At 34.7% G+C, this 19,521-nt stretch overlaps 2 long non-coding RNA genes across 4 annotated transcripts; one reads left to right on the forward strand and one right to left on the reverse strand.

The window, feature by feature from the left end:
• Nucleotides 1-3,601: 3,601 nt before the first annotated feature.
• On the reverse strand, nucleotides 3,602-6,057 carry LOC141686756 (uncharacterized). Of its 2 annotated transcripts, XR_012560796.1 has the most exons (4): nucleotides 5,998-6,057; nucleotides 5,734-5,824; nucleotides 4,615-4,672; nucleotides 3,602-3,979 (listed from the first exon to the last, which is right to left on the reverse strand). It is a non-coding gene; the product is annotated as an uncharacterized LOC141686756 (long non-coding RNA). The 2 variants fall into 2 exon arrangements; XR_012560795.1 differs by lacking the exon at nucleotides 5,998-6,057 and having other exon boundaries at nucleotides 5,734-5,991.
• A 1,112-nt stretch (nucleotides 6,058-7,169) lies between these two features.
• On the forward strand, nucleotides 7,170-12,157 carry LOC141685569 (uncharacterized). 2 transcript variants are annotated; one of them, XR_012560723.1, is made up of 4 exons: nucleotides 7,170-7,331; nucleotides 7,417-7,474; nucleotides 9,440-10,185; nucleotides 10,419-12,157. It is a non-coding gene; the product is annotated as an uncharacterized LOC141685569 (long non-coding RNA). The 2 variants fall into 2 exon arrangements; XR_012560722.1 differs by lacking the exons at nucleotides 9,440-10,185; nucleotides 10,419-12,157 and adding an exon at nucleotides 8,256-8,314.
• Nucleotides 12,158-19,521: the final 7,364 nt, after the last annotated feature.

Below are 19,521 nucleotides of genomic sequence, written 5' to 3' on the forward strand. Positions count from 1 at the left end.
ATAACCTTGTGATTGTCTTGATGAGTAGTGAGTAATGGTTTTTGATCTAGTTGCGATAGTATATCTGGTAAGCAATTGCACACACACACGTTTTTGGCTTGTAAGTTGAATTGTGGGATTTGATTGATCTTTGTGTGAATAATTGCATTTGTTGATATATTGCTCATTGGATGGTTTAGTTATTCTGAGGGAATCGCTGCATTAATGTTAGTTGCATTTATACATTTTTATTTCTTGTTCTTTGAGTCTGTTTATGCTTGAGGACAAGCATAGATTCAAGTTTGGGGCTGTGTTAAGTGGCATTTATGTCCACTTAGAATGCTTCATAAAAGGCTTGAATTGGTGTTTTGTACTCGAGTTGTTTGTGTTTTGATATGTTTTTGTAGTGTTTTGCATTTCAGGCATAGATAAAGGAATGATGAGATTTAGCATTATTTTGGTGCTAAATTGTTGTTGGGAAGGTGCCTCGGATGTTCGCTTGATGATCTCCATCAAAAACCAGCAAATAAAATAGAAGTCAGAAGTTTTTCCAGAAGGTCAGCGCGTCCACTCTGTGTTAGCGTGCGGCCGCGCCGGTTTGTCAGAGTTACAGCGCGCCCGCGCTGGAATAGCGTGCGCCCGCGTCGGGGCAAAATCCTGGAATCCTGAATTGATTAAAAGATGGATTTTCTGAACTTCTATTCTAAATGCAATGCTATATAAAGAATATCTAAAGACATTTTTTCAGAAAAGAGACTAAGGAGAAGACAGCGAGAAGACCTAGGGGCACAAATACAATGAAGGCGAAGAAGATCTAGTTTATTCTTGTGATTCTTTGTTTTAGTTGTAATTTTGGATGCTAGTTTTATAGTTTGTTGAACCCATTACTCTTGATTATTATGTACTTTAATTATTATTCAGTTATAAAGACTTAGTTTATTATACCATGCTTTCATCGGAACCCGCGGTGATGATGAGTTCGGTTATGAACTAATCGTTATCTTAGGGTTCTAACAGATTTACTTATGGATTTCAATACTTTATTTGTTTCGATACCTTAGTGTGTGGTGATTATATGATTTCCTAGTATTGGTTGTGCTTATTCGTCTTATGAGCGTCGCGAACTTGTAAGATAGCGTGTTAATCTCTATTGAAGCGAAAGTGAATATAGGGGATTAGAACTTGCCATGCTAGCATAGGTTCATGTATCTGTTATGCATGATTCATAGGTAATTTTCACCATCTTACTTGCCATATGTAATCACAATAGATATATTGCGCTTTAAACCTTTATGTTGTCAAATTTTATAGACATATAGGGTCTCAACATATTTGGTGTCTATTCAGCTTCTATCTCTTTTGTGAATGTTTGGTCGTAGGGTATTCGTACAACGAAAGTTGGCATTTACTAGTTTCGTGTTATCTGATTACTTGTCATCATCATTGCTTGCTAAGGTTAAGAACAATGACTTTGAATGAAGTAGTAATGAAGTTAGAATCCCATATTTGTCTCCTATAAGTAATTCAACCTTTTATTCTATTAGTTATGTGCATGTTAGTTAATATCTTAGTTAATCAAAATCAAATTGTTATTCGTCTTAGCATTTAATAATAACCATATCATCGTTGCATAAGTACATTAATTGAAATTAACCTAAACCAGTCTCTTTGGGAACGAACTAGAAAGAATTCTATATTACTTATGAACGCGTATACTTGCGTGAATATTAGTGCGTGTTTTCGTCCTAACAGAAGGTCTCTGTTTTATCAAAATTCGCTTTGATAACGCAAAGACACTGAATGGTTGGCGTGGAAAAGCACGAGTCAGCGGTTTGCTGTGATATTTGCTACAACAATGAAGAGGCAAAAGAAGTTGAAGCTTACTGTAGTCTGCTGCGTTGCGCTATGTCCTGAAAGTTGGTTTTTCCATGCACCGGGAGTTGCTCTTTTCAGATAGTCTCATGGTAGGTTTTTCCATACTTGTATGTCATATCAGATTACCCTGTCTGTGCACATTTAATAAGGCCAACATTTTTCCCATCACAGAAAAGAATTAAATGATTTTTAGCAGTCGAGTTTCTTATACAATATTCCTCAAATAAGCTAGGTAAATTGCGTAAAATATAAATGTCAATAATCTTAAAAAAATTATTTCCAAGTTAAATGACTTGTGAAATGAAATTAAAATTGTGTCACAAGCTGCAATTGACAATTGTTAAGCGAGAACAGGTAAAAAAAATTATAATTAATGAACAACTATGTGAACTGCAATAACTTAATAGTAGATTTGTACAGAGAGGCCTCTGACCTCTTTTTTAAATTGTGCAGATACTTGACAAATGAGTTTTTGACAGGTGACATTATCATTTTTTTTATATTGAATGGGGAGGCGGATACACAAAAGCTGACCCGTACGTAAGTTGAGCTTTGGATGAGCTACTAAGTAGTGTCAACAAGACCATAAAAATTGTACCTACGAATGTGACACGGTTTGACATCATGAGAACTGGATAACAATATCGAGGTCGTATTTGAACACCTGGACTAAAGGTCTGAAGGTATGGTAGAGTACTGCTGGCCAAGAATTACCAGTAAAATTGTAGTCCAGAAAGTAACAACTCGTAAATGGTCCGGAAGTATAACTGGACGGAAGCAACGGAAAAAAAATCTTGGGTGGAAGATATTTGTATAGGTGGAAAGGAAGTCAAATGCACCAAAGAAATATTGACTTAGAACGGTTGTTCTTTTTCTTCTTATTTTTGTTAAATCATAGGAAACTTATGTAGAATATTTTAATATGTAATTTTACTTGCTGGGTTGTTCTTAGTTATGTTTATAGAATTTTACTTGCTTTGTTAATCAATACATTTAATTGGAATATAATGGAAATATAGCCACTGAGAATGAGATTTAAAAATAATAATAATAACTCATTTTGCAATATATTTGAACCTAATGTATCACTCATTTTGCGTTACATTTGGCATTACAGTGTTACATTAGTTGCATGTTGTAACATTTTTATCACTATCACGATAGATCAAGAAAGTGTTACATCAGGGTATCTATTGTAATTCTCGTATACGTAATGCCCCTTGATGTTATAATAGACCTAATCTAACATTTTTTGGGCCTATTGTAACACCATTTAGGCATTACAATAGCCCACCTATTTTAATGCCTAAATGGTGTTACAATAGGCCCAAAAAACGTTAAATTATGTCTATTGTAACACCAAGGGGCGTTACGTATACGAGCATTACAATAGACAACCTAATGTAACACTTCATTGATCTATTATAACAGATAAGAAAACGTTACAATAGGTAAATACAGTAACACTAAAAGGCCCCAATGTAACGCAAAATGAGTGATACAATAGCTTGATCAAGATTGCATAAGTGGGATCCACTGGTGGGGCCATATATCTATTGTAACAGTCTATTTTATCTATTGTAACACATTTTTTATAATTAAGCAACACTAGCATATATAATGTAACACTATGTATAATCATATATTACTTAGAATAGGGGCAAATGTAACCGATAATCTAATTTTTTTGAAAATATGCTTAATTTAAATAACAAACTCATTAGCAACAAAACATCAAAGTTGTCATACATAAGAGTCTTAATATCCAAACCATACTACTAGATAACAGTGTCAACTTCATACCATACTACTGCATTACATCCAAACCTTGGCCAGCATCAATTACTCACACCCCCAACACATATCACAATACGACAAAAGTACTAGATTATCAAAGACTATATTACAACAAAAGTACGTAGACAATAATAAAATTTGAGCAAGATACAAATGTAAAACAATATAAAATAGAATATCTAAGAAGTTCACCGCCTTGACATGAGAGTCGTTGTAGTCTTGAATTGCATAGGGAATAGTGTGTTCACTTCGTATGCGCTTCAACTCTTATTCTTTAAACTCTCGAATATTCATTCTGCAATCTCTGCAAAATTCCTTCTTATTAAACCTGTCATATAAGACCAATAAAATAGCTAGACTTACATTGCTAAAATTGTGAAAAATACTGCTACAAGGACATGCCAGATATAATATTGCCTTGAATACAAAGACCGCTAACTCAGCTTTCCTTTATCATAACACTTAAAACAGAATTTTATCACAAGAAGATAAAATGCATATAGTATTCCACAAAGAAGCCATAACACTCCCAATGCCCTGTATATACAGTTGACTGCACAAGATGGTTACAGAACATGTTAAATTAGCAAAACATTCTTTGTCTTAAAGTTGAATCGTAAGATGTAACTAAGCCCGGGATTTACTTTCTAAGAAGGTAAAAGTATTTTCTTAGATTTCCAGTATAAGGTCCTCCTACCAGTACAAATAGATAAATACTACAGATTTTCTTACATTTTCTTGTATTTACTTGTCCTGTACTGAAAATGACAACAATATCATAAAGTTCAAATAATTTAAACTCGTATATGGCAGATTGTTTATGGTACACAGCTGCAGATGATATGTTCTTACATGCTTTACTTCAATTTAATAAGTAACTGAACAAACTTGAAGCAAGCATGATATGTCTGCTCAATGACATCTTTCACAGACATAGGTTTCAGAAGAGGGATTCAAAAGTACCAGCAGATATTGTGTTGACCCTGATTTTATATTTTCTTCCAGCTTCAAACGCAAGCACCTGAACATTAGCTTAAAGTTAGCCTCTGAAGGGTTAAAACAATAATCCTAACATCAATACATGGATAATATTAGGCATAGGAACAGTTGTATATATAGTTCAGGAGTTCAGATACCAATGAACTTTACCTGACTTCTTCAACTTGATGTCCCGAGACAAAATTAAATGGTGACTTTAATCCAACTGATGCAAACTAATTTTCAATATGCTAATGCTCAAAAGTGTGACTCGGTACTTGCTAGGTATGGGCATGCACCTAATTCGGATTACTAGTTTAAAAAAAAGAGAAAAACCAATAATGAACACTAGATTCACTACTCCTTAATTATACCTCAAACTAGTTTATTTTTCCTGTCAGATTAGTGCAACAGTTAAAAGGGAAATAATATGATTCCTTTGCATATGAAGATCAGCTAAACCATTGTAAAAGTATCTCCGAGAAATATTAATATCAACAATGACCATACTCACATTACAGGGAAAGCGTGCGCTTGTGCTGTATATTTCAGTAAATTAATATATTATATGAATGCAAGTAAGAAATGATGCATTAAATAATTAGAAAACATGTTTTACATCATAATTTTACAGAACCACATAGTGAATTTTACCCTCAAAATGTTTAAGGTTGAAGGGCAGAGTGGGGGTACACGCCATCTTACCCTTGTAAGCCTTCGGTAACATTGACAAAATAAAAACACTAAATTAGTTAAATAATTTAAAAGAAAAATGCAGGCTCATAGTAAGCATCACGGAGCTGTACAAATTGATAAATACTATAGAGTTTCTTACATTTTCTTATATTTACTAGTTTGAATGAAGTAAGAACATATATGTATAGAAAGCTTGGATCAGACTATTGAATAGAGGTCATGCCCGGATTCATTATCGGAATAAAATTCTTTAACAAGGAAATATATGAATAACGCGATGCATATATTGCTACAAGATACCCTTTCCTCGATGTCTCGGGCAGAGGTTTTGTCACCTAATAAAAACTCAATATATGTTCACCATTAAGAAAATCTATAAACTGCGGTATGATAAATAAAGAAATGTACCTCTGGCCCATTAGCAAGTGAGTGCACAAGAATATCAATGCTTCCAAAGTCCTCTTTCACTAATTCTGCAACTTTCTGGGAATTTGATAAACTGATAAGAGAACAACATGTGGCTGTATGATACATTTGACAACTAAACCGATAAGGATGTCTCGATACCGAAAAAGAAAATGATAAATTTAGTCAAATACTTTAATCGATGTTGAAATAAGTTCAAAACTGTTAGACTAACAGATGACTAGAGACAGCATACAATCTACAAACCTGCACATTGAAATTCTCATCTTTTTATCTTAGTATCCATGTCAGAAATATAGAATCTAGTTTGGTTATGTTGCTAGGAATTTAAGAATTATACCAATAACACAGATATAAAATACGTCTGTTACGTGCTGATTCTCAATGATCAGGAGAAGCTCAGGATCTTGTTGTTCTGGATGTCATCAGGATTTGATGCCCATCAGTATCTGCAGAAGCATCAGTATTTGAAGAACAATCTGTTGTGAAGATTAAGTCTGTTCCTTATTTTGAGGGATGGATATCTGTTCGTTCTGAGTGATAGGACTTTGTATATTCAGTTAGAGATATGTATCATTTTCTGTTAGTATTTGATAATGCATATCCTAGACTGATTTGTAGCAGCTGTGTATTATATAAACACAGTTTAGGTTATCACATAGTGATGAACTCGAGCATTATACGACCTAGCAGCTCTCAAGAATATCAGTACTTCTTGAGAGAGTTTGTAACAGTTTTTATCAGAAATATAAAGAACTGTTATATGTTTATACTTGTTCGAAACGTCTATACAATTGTATCTGTAATAACCGCAATTTTTGGAATTTTTGAAGCACGGATGAATAATAACTTTTGCTGATGATGCTGATTAAGGAAAATTATCAGACCACGCTATATAGGAGTACTATTATGGAAATTCTAAGATCGTATTAGTATTCCATAAAGTAAATAAGTGTATGTAAAGATCGTCAGAATCCAAATCCGCACACTTTGATTTTTCCCGAAAATCCACCAGATACCGAAAGAATTGAGTATAAGGTAACATGATAAAAAGGATTTAAATTCAAGGATTTTTAGAGAAGATCATAAAAGGAATATAAAATATTGAGAAAGGTTTAGGGGAACCTAAGTAATAAGATCTCAGGTATGATCCCTCAAACGATAAATGAAAACAAAAGATAAGCGAACCGTATAACAGATCAGCGGTCATTAGCCAAGTAATTAAGGGATTAATCAAAAAGGTAGTGGATGATGATGTCATCACATGACACAAGCTTGCTTGCATAAGCATGACAAAGGAGTTTTGTTTGTTGGGTGATTTTGGGCCATACAAAATTAACCATGGTAAAAAGGTTAAAACAAATTTCAAGACAAAAAGAAGAATCAAACAAGCAAATAACATAAATCAAAAAGAGAAGAGTTGACTTTACAAGAAGAAGCTCTCGGCCAAAATAAACACAGCAACTTCAAACTGCCATATATCCTTCAATACTCACTCAAATGTTGTGTTCTATAGCTCGTTGGAAAGCTATTGAGATGGCCTACAACTCTTGTTCACAAGTATCGTCCAAATAAGTATGGTAAGACCCTAATTTTTACAGTTCTTTAAATCGGACTTTTAGAAACTTCAAAGCCTAACTTTGTGTTCTTGATTTTATTGGAAAGATCAAGCTTGTAGGAGACTTCCTAAGGCTTCCTAGCAAATTAACACCTCCCAAGGAAGGTATAAACATCAAACCCTAGCCTTTACTTTATTTGTTAGTAAGTTTAATTGTTGGTTTTGTGAAATGAGAAGCATAGATTGTGATTATTAGTAGTTTGGTTTGATTTGGAAGTGTTTTGGTAATTAAAGCTTGATTATAGTTCATAGGTCTTGATTGTGGTTGTTTGAGTTGAAAAACTTGGAGGTTATGGACTGATGTGATATGGTTTAGGTGAAGTTTTGTTGTATTGATGGTTATGAGTTGGTTGGTGGTTGATTGGAGTAGTTTAAACTTTGGTAATCGCGTAAACATAGCCGTCGTAATGTCCGATTTACCTTAGACCGTTTTTGTTATTAACTTCAGGACCCGTGAACTCACTTTAAGATTCTTACCATTGTCATGTTTATATAGTTCATATTACGAGCTTCGTTTTGATATGTGGTTCATTTGAATCCGATGTACGGTTTAGGAGAAACGACCGTTTTAAGTAACGGCGTTTCGCGAACGAACCATTACCCCTCGCCTTACTTTGAAACCTTGGTTAAGGACTTTAAATGACTAATTGGGATATGAAACAATTATTTTAAGTGGATTAGGCAGTTGATAAGGTACTCGCGAAAGAATCACCTTAAAACTCTTAATGGTTAATTTATTAAAAATGGTGGAGCTGAGGGTACTCGAATGACTTAGGTGATTCGTTAAGCGTAGGAGTGACCATAAGCGAACGTTAGGGTTCAATTGGTTAAAGTCTAGTTTCTTAAGCGACCGGGGTTTAATTCCAACTTATGTTGTTGTTCATAGGTTATCGGACCCACTCTAAGCTTAAGTCTATCCGGGAGCACTCAGGCAAGTTTTCTACCTGTTATACTGTTGTGGTGATGTATATATGTATATGCATTATCTTGTGATAGATGCATGTTGGTTAATTAGCAAATTTTGCGATATATTGAAGCATGCTGAGATGGTATATATATGCATGTCTGTTTCGTAATCTGGTTATCTATCTGTTGATTTCAATGCTTATAATTGCATAATACCTATGATAGAGATAAGCAGTAGTTGCGTATACCCTTAGTATAGGGGACCCAAAGGTGAACATTTTTTCTAAACCGGGAGTCGATGTTCCCGAGTATAATATATATATATATATATATTTATATATATATATATATATTGATATAGTTTTCAAAACTATTAATCGAATAAGATTTATTCGATAACTTTATTTTATTTTATTAATGAATATTATTTTGAATATTCATTCGAGGGCTTATGACTCCCTTTATTTTATTAATGAATATTATTTTGAATAGTCATTCGAGGGCTTATGACTCCCTTTATTTTATAATGAATATTATTTTGAATATTCATTCGAGGGCTTATGACTCCCTTTATTTTATTAATGAATATTATTTTGAATATTCATTCGAGGGCTTATGACTCCGTTTATTTTATTAATGAATATTATTTTGAATATTCATTCGAGGACTTATGACTTCGCTTATTTTATTAAATAATATTCTTTATTTTGTTAAAGAATAATGTTTAGATAATCAAACTTACTTTTGATTGTTCAAGTAGTATTCAGAAAAGATATAGGTATATTGGAGTATTTTGTAACTTCATCTTTTCAACTTATATCTGGTTAATGATTATCTTATGCATGACAAAGATTTTCACAAAAACGTTGAGACAAGGTTAGATATATGAGATCACCTTGCAACGATATTTTTATACAGTTATAAACTGGAACTCTGTGTATATTAGGCATGGAAGAGGACATCCAAGATTTTGAAAAGTATATAAGTATATATACTGAATATTTTGCGACTTCGTCACATTAAGATATAAAACTTGGTTCATTTCTTCTTGACCAAGACTTTCATGAGTACTATGAGAATGCTCATATATTGTTAATTATTATACATGTTATTTCGGTGGGCTTGTTGCTCACCCTTGCTTTCTTCTTCATCACACAACAACAGATAGAAAAGATAAACAGGACCAAGCTCCCGATTCGCAAGCGGTTAGGAAACGTTCCGCAGTTTCCTGTAGGCGTTGATGCCGTTATAGCCGAGGTAGGATCTACCAATAGGCTAGGCTTTCAACTTTTGATGTACCAGACTTATGTATATTTATGAATTGTAATAATGGCAAGGAAATGTAAATTTATTCAGAAACCCTTTTAAGGTGTAATGGCATATAATTGTGGAATAAAGTGACTTGTATTATTTTTTTGGTATTCATCTCTGAGACTATAACTTGTGGTGTGTGTGTATATTGTGGGGTCACAGTATGTAGTAGTTGGTTGTTTATTAAGATTAAGTGTTATTAAGGGAAATGGAACTCGTGACAACCCGGATCCCCGACCCCGGATTTGGGGGTGTTACAGTATCCAACCCCCTTAAACAATTTTATCTTTATTGGGCAACAATTGGTATCAGAGCACACTGATAAAGTTACAATCAGAAGCGATCTAAACATGTGTCTAAACAAGTATGAAAGTATTAAAATCCCCATTCTGAAAAAGACTGAATATCCTACATGGAAGGTGAAGATGCTCATGCACCTGGAGGCTACAGATCCAGATTATCTCGATGTAATCAATGATGGACCCTATATGCCAACAAAACTGGTGCCTGCAACTCCTACTGTTGCTAAACACTATCAGTTGAAGGAAAAGAGTGAGTGGACACCAGAAGAGAAAGTTGATGTGCTGAGAGATGCAAAGGTAAGAAACCATTAAGGCTGTTAAGAAAGAAAAGAACATAGGACTTTTGTCTAAAAGACAATTGAAAAAGAAATTATCTGAGGTTACTGACAAACCTCAAGTAAAAAGTCCTAAAAACACAGTAATGGTAAGCAAGGTATTTCTAAGGATTCTAATTATAAGGTTATTCTCAATGCTCCTAGAAAAACTTGTTTTAACTGTGGTAATACTAATCATCTTGCTATTGATTGCAGGAGGAGTAAGAAAATGAAAACTGCTATTCATACGTCTGATGTTAAGGGTAGATCAGTATTTTATAAACCACAAAATCCTTGTTTTCATTGTGGTAGTAGTTGGCATTTTATTTATACTTATAGTTCCTATCATAAGCTGTATCACAACTATTATGAACCTTTGCCTAAATTTAATAAAGTTGCTTGTGTTCTCAATTCCTCTAGTTCTACAAAATCTGCTTCTGATAAGACAAATCCTGACAAAGGAAAAATTGTCAGAAGTATTCCTGACTCACAAAGGCTTAAGTTGTCTAAAAAGAGGGCCCAACAAGTGTGGGTCCTAAAAAATCCTTCTAATTAAGTTCCTCTGACTGCAGGGTAACAAGAAAAATACTATTGTCTTGGATAGTGGATGTTCAGGACACATGAATGGAAATAAATCCCCGCTGTCAGAATTTGAGAAGAAGGCTGGCCCAGATGTATCTTATGGAGATGGAAATATATGACACACTCTGGGATATGGCAACTTGATTATTGGAAAGGTAGCAATAGAGAATGTAGCTCTGGTGGAAGGACTGAAGCACAATCTTTTCAGCATCAGGCATATCATTGATAGAGGTTATCATGTGGTATTCTATGACTCACACTGTAAAGTTGTTCATAACAAGTCAAAGAAAATTCTCTTGATAAGATACAGACATGGCAACATATATGAAGCAAGGTTTCATGAAAGTCTTGAAGAAGAAGCTACTTTTCTTATCTCAAAGGCATCAGTAGATGAGAGATAGAACTGGCACAAGAAGCTCTCACATCTCAACTTTAATTCAATCAATGAAGTTGCCAAGAAAGAGCTAGTAAGAGATTTAACAAATATGTTATACTCATCTGATGGTCTTTGTGATGCTTGCCAAAAGTCCAAACAAACAAGAGTATCTTTTAAAAGCAAAACATAATTCTCTATTTCTGAGCCATATCACATGTTACACTTGGATCTCTTTGGACTAGTGAACATAATGTCCATCAACAAGAAAAGGTACACACTTGTAATTGTTGATGATTTCACTAGATATACTTGGGTTTATTTTCTACACAGGAAGGATGAAACTCCAGACATTCTTCTGGATCACATAAGGAAAATTGAAAATGGATCCACCCAAAAAGTGAAAATTCCGAGAAGTGATAATGGTACTGAGTTCAAGAACTCAAAAATGGAGGAAGTCTGCAAGTACAAAGGCATACAATAACAATTCTCAGCTCCTGGTACACCTCAACAAAATGGTTTTATTGAGAGGAAGAGCAGAACCTTGATTGAAGCTGGTAGGACTCTGCTGGAAGAAGCAAAATTACCCACTTACTTCTAGGCTGAAGTAGTAAACACAACATGTTATACTCAGAATATCACACTGATAAACAAACATGGTGTTACTCCTTATCAGATGCTGAAATAAAGAAGCCCAGTCTCAAACATCTTCATGTATTTGGATGTAAGTGCTTTTTTTGAGAACTCATACTGATTAGCTAGGAAAGTTTGAATCAAAAGCTGATGAAGGAATTTTTGTTGGATACTCACCATCAAGAGCATACAGAGTTTTCAATCTGAGAACAAATATTGTAGTTATCTCGATAAATGTATCTTTTGATGATAAGAAGATTCTGGTTTTGAAGAATACACTCATGAAAGTCTAATCTTTGCAAATGAAAATGCATTATTGGAATCTGGATCGAACTCTAAAGAACTGTCAAATCCTAATGATCCAAATCCTGACACTCCTTCAGATTCTGAAGATAATCATTGTACTTATAAACCTGCACATGTTGAGGGGGAGCAACAACAAGGGTCAGCTGATGGTACTAACACTGAAGAATCAACTCAAGGTTCTTCTCAATCTGGTCATTCAGAATCCACTGCTGATTCAATATCAAATGGACATGATTCAAGTCCCAAAACTTCATCAGGAGATAACAACAGAGATTCAAGGGGAGCCTCAAATGCATTTGATGAGGCATACAATTCAGGGGGAGCATCTAGCTCCAGAAGGACACTTCCTAGTTCCAGAAAATGGACTAAAGATCATACTCCTGATCTGATCATTGGAAATCCTGATGAAGGTGTAAAGAAAAGGAGTGCAACTCAAAATGAATGTCTATATCACAATCTACTTTCAAAAGAAGAGCCAAAGAAAGTAGAGGATGCACTCAAGGATGCAGAATGGGTTTTGGCTATGCAAGAAGAGTTGAATGAGTTCGAACGAAATGAAGTTTGGAAGCTGATGCCTAGACCTAAAAACAGGTCAATTGTAGGTACAAAGTGGGTCTTCATAAATAAGACTGATTCTGATGGAACAATTATCAGAAACAAGGAAAGATTGGTGGCCAAAGGATATTCCCAACAGGAAGGTATTAACTATAATGAAACATTTGCTCCTGTTGCTAGGCTGGAAGCTATCAGAATTTTCTTGGCATATGCTGCACACAAGAAATTTAAAGTCTTCCAGATGGATGTCAAGAGTGCATTTCTAAATGGAGAACTTGAAGAGGAAGTCTATATTGAACAACCACCTGGTTTTGTGGATCCTAAACATCCTGATTATGTTAATAGACTTGACAAAGCACTCTATGGACTAAAGCAAGCACCTAGGGCATAGTATGAGACTCTTGCTCAGTTTCTGCTAGAAAGTGGATTCAAAAGAGGTACAATAGATAAAACTTAATTCTATCTGAATCAAGGTAAAGATCTACTTTTAGTTCAAATTTATGTCGATGATATCATTTTTGGATCATCGAATCAAAAACTGTGTGATAAGTTCTCAATGTTGATACAATCAAGATATCAAATGAGCATGATGGGAGAGATGAGTTACTTCTTGGTATTGCAAATTAAATAGATGGATAATGGGATCTAAATTAATCAGTCAAAATACACAAAGAATCTACTGAAAAGGTTTAATATGCAAGGTAGTGCAACATTAACTACTCCAATGGCAACTGCTACAAAGCTTGATCCTCATGAAGGTATAGCAGTTGATGTCTCAAATTACAGAGGTATGATTGGTTCACTCTTGTACCTAACAGCTAGTACGCCAGAAATTATGTTTGCCACTTGTCTGTGTGCAAGATTTCAGGCAAATCCAAGGGAGCCACATCTTATTGCAGTGAAGAGAATTTTTAGATACCTCAATGAACTGTATCACTTGGTGTCTGGTATGCAAGGGAAGCTGATTTTGAATTATGTGGTTATTCAGACGTTGACTTTTCTGGCTGCAAAATAGACAGGAAGAGTACATCTGGGAGCTGCCAGTTTTTAGGAGGCAGATTAGTCTCATGGTTGAGTAAGAAGCAGAAATCTATTTCTACTTCAACTGCTGAGGCTGAATATATTGCAGCTGGGCGTTGTTGTGCTCAGTTGTTATGGATGAGAAATTAGCTCATGGACTATGGATTATCATTTTATAAAATTTCTATTTATTGTGATAATCAAAGTGCTATTGCTATGACAGGAAACCCAGTGCAACACTCTCTTACTAAACATATCAGCATCAGATATCATTTTATAAGAGAGCATGTTATGGAAGGAACGATTGAGCTTCATTTTGTTCCTACTGATCAGTAGCTAGCTGATATCTTCACGAAGCCATTACCTGAAGCAACATTTACAAAGCTTGTCAATGAACTTGGTATGGTTAGTTGGGACAAATAAATTCTTTTCAATTTATATTTGATCAAATCCTGATGTACATTGATCAAATACTGATATGTCCTAAATGTTGTTCAAGATATAAAGCTAGGAATATTTGATGTATTTTATTATATGCATGATGAATTAAGTGTGAATTTATTTTATAAATGTGCATGTATGAATATATTTCATTGTCATCATTGCAATCAGTCTAGGGAGACGCGCCTTAACAAGACATCTTTTGGTTAAATCATTAAGTTAACTCTACACTTAATAATTGATCAGTCTCCTAGTCCTTTGATATTCCTTTTCTATCTCGATTACTTAAACCATCATTCTCATTCCGTCAAATCATCTCTTCCTATACACAAAACACCCTCTTCACTTTCATTTCTCATATTGTTTCTTCGCTTTCACAAAAATGGTTCTCTGCAACATGTTATTGAACTATGAGAACTTCAATATGGAGTTTAGTTGTGACGACTGGCAGCAGGAATGGCACATCACTGCTATTCCCGATGAAGTGTGGAACTTGGTTCCACGGGAGATTCAAACAGATCTCCTGTTCATTGAGATGGATTATCATCTCCATCTCGATCGTCTGGAGGAAGAAAGACGAGAAGTTCTTCGTCAGCAAGAACAAATCATCCGTCTTGTTGTGCTTTTCATAGAGAGTAGAAGGAACTAATAAATATCATCATGTTCTATTTAGACCAGGACTTTCTTGTAATCATCTTTTGCATGTAATCAAAAATTTCATGAAATGTACTCTCCTGAATTATTAATGAAATTTTGTTTATTTTTCTTACAAGACCTAATCTATGATCTTCAATTATGTATGCATGTTCTTGTTATCAACTATAGCTTGTTAATCTCTACATCACACTATTAACATCTATCTTTGATGATTCTTGAGATTAAAATTGTTGTTTTCTGATAAGCTTGAGTTATTTTGACAAACACTGATGAATTTGAATTGACAAATCCTGACGATGTCAAATCCTGACATATAAGAGGTACCAAATACTGATGACAGGTCAGCTTATTTTAATTTAGAATATGATAAAAATGATTTTTGAATTGTTTAATGCTGAAAAAGTGATTGTCTTCTTACTTATTATTTAAAAGTGGATAAACTATTGAACAAAAGCACACAATGTTTTACTACAAGAACAGTGCGTTCTTTGCTACTGATTCCGCACATAATTTCACTTTCAACTCCAATTTTTCAGTAATTATCTACTATCAAAAGTCCAATTCACCAAGCTTCCTTCTCCAAGTGTGTTACATATAATTAAGCTTTATAAACTTCTTTTTGCACAAGAAACTCTTTGACACATATTATCATACACACAGCCTCACTGTTCACATCTAACGAACATATTTCCTCAACACTTACAAACATCATGTCATCTTCTGAGCTTTCACCCCTCTTCAGTCAAACCACTATTATTCATGGTAACACTTTTGGAACCAACAACTACTTGGCTCCCCTCACACATCAGTAGTTTCCTCAATTTTTTCATGATATACATGATTTCTTACTCCTATGTCAAATTGGATATGCTCTCACAAATCCTACTAAGGTATCATACATGGCTGTAATGCAGGTATGGGATACAGCTCTAGTTAATGCAACAAATATTGGCTTCTCTTTTGAATTTAAGGGAAACAGGTATGAGGTTGATGTTGATGTTCTTGTTCAAGCATTGCGATTGCCTGCCTGTGATGGTGCTCCTGACAATTATACAACTGAGCAGCTGTTTGATATGCTCAGAATTCTGAACTACAAAGGTGACATCACAACAATTGGGAAATTGACAAGAACAAAGCTAAAGAGAGAATGTAACTTCTTTTTTTATTGCATCAGCAGATGTTTCTTGAATAAGACAACAAATTTTGGAAAGTCATGTTGGGCCATTATTTTGAAAAGTGACATTTTGAACCATTTCCCCAACTGATATTTAGGACCAATACACTTTTTTGCCTAGGTGAATAGTTTATATTATTTTGTTTTTGAATAAGGCCATCATACGATTTATTTTTATTGGTATATATTTATAATTATATTTAGTTTATTTTTATTTTAACTCATATCAATATAATAATTATATAATTTTCTGCTTAGAAGATTAGAAAACACAGAGCAAGAGGTTTAGAGAGTATCAGGTCACTTGATAAGATCCAAACATAGGCTTTGTTTGGGATTGTTGTTCAAATTTATTGAGCTATTAGAAAAAATAATGGCAAAAAAATGTTGTTCATAAAAATCAGATGACTGTTTGGTAATATTTTTAATACATATACATTTTGATGTAAAAAATTATGAAAAATAATATTTTTGATGAGTTTTAATAGTGAAATCAACATCTATATGAAAAGAATAAGTTTTCAGGTCTTCCCTTCCTGCCTCAGGAGGTCAGGCAATTTCTATTGAGAAATAGACCTACTCCTTCACAAGTGCCTGCAAATCCTGATGCTGGCACCTTTGTTACAATTCCTGATACTGTGGAACAAGACACTACCCATCTTGTTTCTAACCTAAAAATTTCTTCTACCAAACAGAACTCACTCCAGTTCCTAAATTAGCCTCCTCTGATGTCTCCCAAAAGACATTAGTTGTACTAAAGAAAAGGCTGGTTAAGAAATCTGTTCAATCTAAACAGAGAGCTCAACAGGTCTCACTGAGTGAGAGTGAGAAGAAAGAAGAATGCTTTCTAGTACGAAAAAGAAGGCTGATCATGCAAGATGAGTCTAACTCTGATGATCAGATGCCCATTGGACCAAGAATGAAGACAAAGAAATCAACAGTCGTAATTCCTGATGACTCTGTTGACACGACTGGAGCTAAAGAGCCAACTACTGATGCTTGTGCTCTGATCAAAAAGGTTCCAGTGAACAAAGAAACTGCTGAGCTCAAGAACACTGCCAAGAGTATGCAGAAAATAAAAGCAGAAGATGTGGTTAGGTACATCAGAAAGAAGAAAAAGACTCAGTCCTCTGCTATGGATGTCAGTCCACAAGAACCTAAGTCTCAAAGGGACTTAGCAACTGAGGAACATCCAGTACCACAAGAACCATCTTCTCAAAGGGAAGATGAAGACAAAGAGGTTGCACAAATAATTGTTGATTTTGCTCAAGGTGATCTTCTTGCTGATTCTGAACAACTGTTACAAGAAAAGAAGGATTATCATGATGTATTGTCAAAGGTGGATGCAATTATTAATGATCTTATGTTTGATGAGAGAACACAAGAACATTCATCAATGATTGCTGAAGCAACTCAAATTCCTCCGGCCCCACAAGAACCATCAGTTCAAAGTACTGATGCTGGTCTAGTGCATTCTCCTGACAAATCAAATCCTGATCCTACAACAAATCTTGATGCTGACCAACTTTCAATTCAAGCAGCTCCTACTGAGGATTCATTGCTGCTAGCTAGTCTATCAAAGCATCCTGATGCATTATTTGTTCCTCCACTATCATCGCTGCCACTTGAGGACTCACCTTCAGGTACTGATTATTTTTCTATGTTTTTCTCAATGTTTGTATGATTATAAATAGTCTCTTATTTGAGGTTACCTCTATTTATATGACAAGCATAATACTCCTCTCAGCCCTCTCTTATTTCTTTGCAAAATTTGTGATTGTGCCTTTCTGTGAGACTATGTGAAAATACTGTGTGAGAAAATTAAAGTGGCAGTCTCCTGTACTGGCAAAAGGAGAGGTAGTCTTGAGAAAAGAACTTTATAAGTTTTTCTTTGCTTATAAACTTTCTTATGTGAGAAACATATTACTATTTAAAGTAATATATTTTGTGAGAAGTGATGAGATCACTTGAAAAGAAAAGAGAGATTTAGGTGTTACATTGTTTTCTATTTCAGGATCTCATCAGAAACAAATAATTATTGCTAAGAATTCTCTTAAAGGCAAAGCAATTCTACCAAGCTCTGCAAACTCTTCTCAGGGTCTGTCTTGTTTTGATTCTGATGAAGACAGTGATTCTGATGATCCTGGCACAGCTCAGCTGAAGACTGCTATTGGTGCATCTAAGAAGTCCAATATTGGTTCTTCTTCACATTTCAATGCTGATCCCTCTTATTATAATGCTGATGCTGAGCATTTTCGAAAGGCTGAATGGGATTTTGCATGGAGAGATGCACATACTTCTATCTCCTCAGCTGTTGGTATGCAACATATTCACAGGGCATATGATGAACTTCAAAACCCTGACCTCAAATTGCATCTCAAGCCTTCTACCATCTATGTGAAAGGAATTCTCTCTGAACTTGCTGCTATAAAGACATCTCATACCACTTTACAGAACAAAATTGATGCTTTTATAGTTAATCCACTTACTTCAGCTGAACTCATAATGGTGAAGAAAGCTGTTAGAGCTGTGGTTCAATCTCAACAAAGCATGGATACTCGATTTTCTTTCTTGGAAGATAAAATATCTTCAATGGCTGATAAATTGGATGCTATGTTTTCTCTTCTTTCAAATCCTAATACCAAAAAGGGGGAGAAGATAGCTGTCACAAAATGTACACCTGACTCTATTCAGTTGAAAGATAAAAATACTGATGATGATGGTGATAAGAATCCAGTTGCTAATGTTTAAATTGCTCCTGTTGCTCAACAACCTCAACATTCTAGAAGATCTGGTTCTGGACAAGGAAAGTCTACTGGTTATCATGGAGTTAAGCACAAGACTAATGCTGATGCTCCTGAAACTGAAGATGTTAAAATCTATAACTTAGCAGATGTGAAAGGATTATTCTTTCCTTACAGACACAAGGAAACAGGTGAAAAGATTGTTCTGTATTATAAGGATAAGAGGTTTGAGCAAAAGAATGCCAGAAGTGCTCTTGGGTTGATAACTGAAGAATTCCCTGATTTAACAACTGAAGAAGTAGTTATGCAACAGAATGAGTTATTGGCTCAAATTGAAGCTGAAGCAAACACCTCTAGAGGAAGAGGAAAAAGAGGTGGAAGAATTACAAGAGCCAGAGGAAGAAGAGGAAGAGGAAGAATCTCTAATTCAAGTTGAGGTTCTGCAATTGATTCTGTATTTTTGAATGTTCTATTCAGAGAAGGTTTTGTTCCTGTACAAGGAAATGATGTAAAAGAAGAAGCTGAGGATACTGAAGAATTGATTGTCCCCAGAAAGAAGAAGTCAACCACTGACTTTGCTCAAGTTGATGTAACTAATGCAAATGTGTCTCTTGAAGCAGACACCAATCATGAGAAAAAGGCAGATCCTGATGCTGTGAATCTGAAAGCTGACTTTGATACTGATGAGAAGGTGATCAAAGTATTGGATGAATCCGTTCTTAATAAAATAGTTGTTTCTCATGATCTAGAGGCTGATGAACAAGAAAGAACTGACAAAAGGAGAGCTGATCAAGCATGTAATATCTATATGCAAAGAATTCTGAATTCAAGGAG

Source organism: Apium graveolens, chromosome 9, assembly GCF_009905375.1.
Source record: "Apium graveolens cultivar Ventura chromosome 9, ASM990537v1, whole genome shotgun sequence".
NCBI classification, from domain to species: domain Eukaryota; kingdom Viridiplantae; phylum Streptophyta; class Magnoliopsida; order Apiales; family Apiaceae; genus Apium; species Apium graveolens.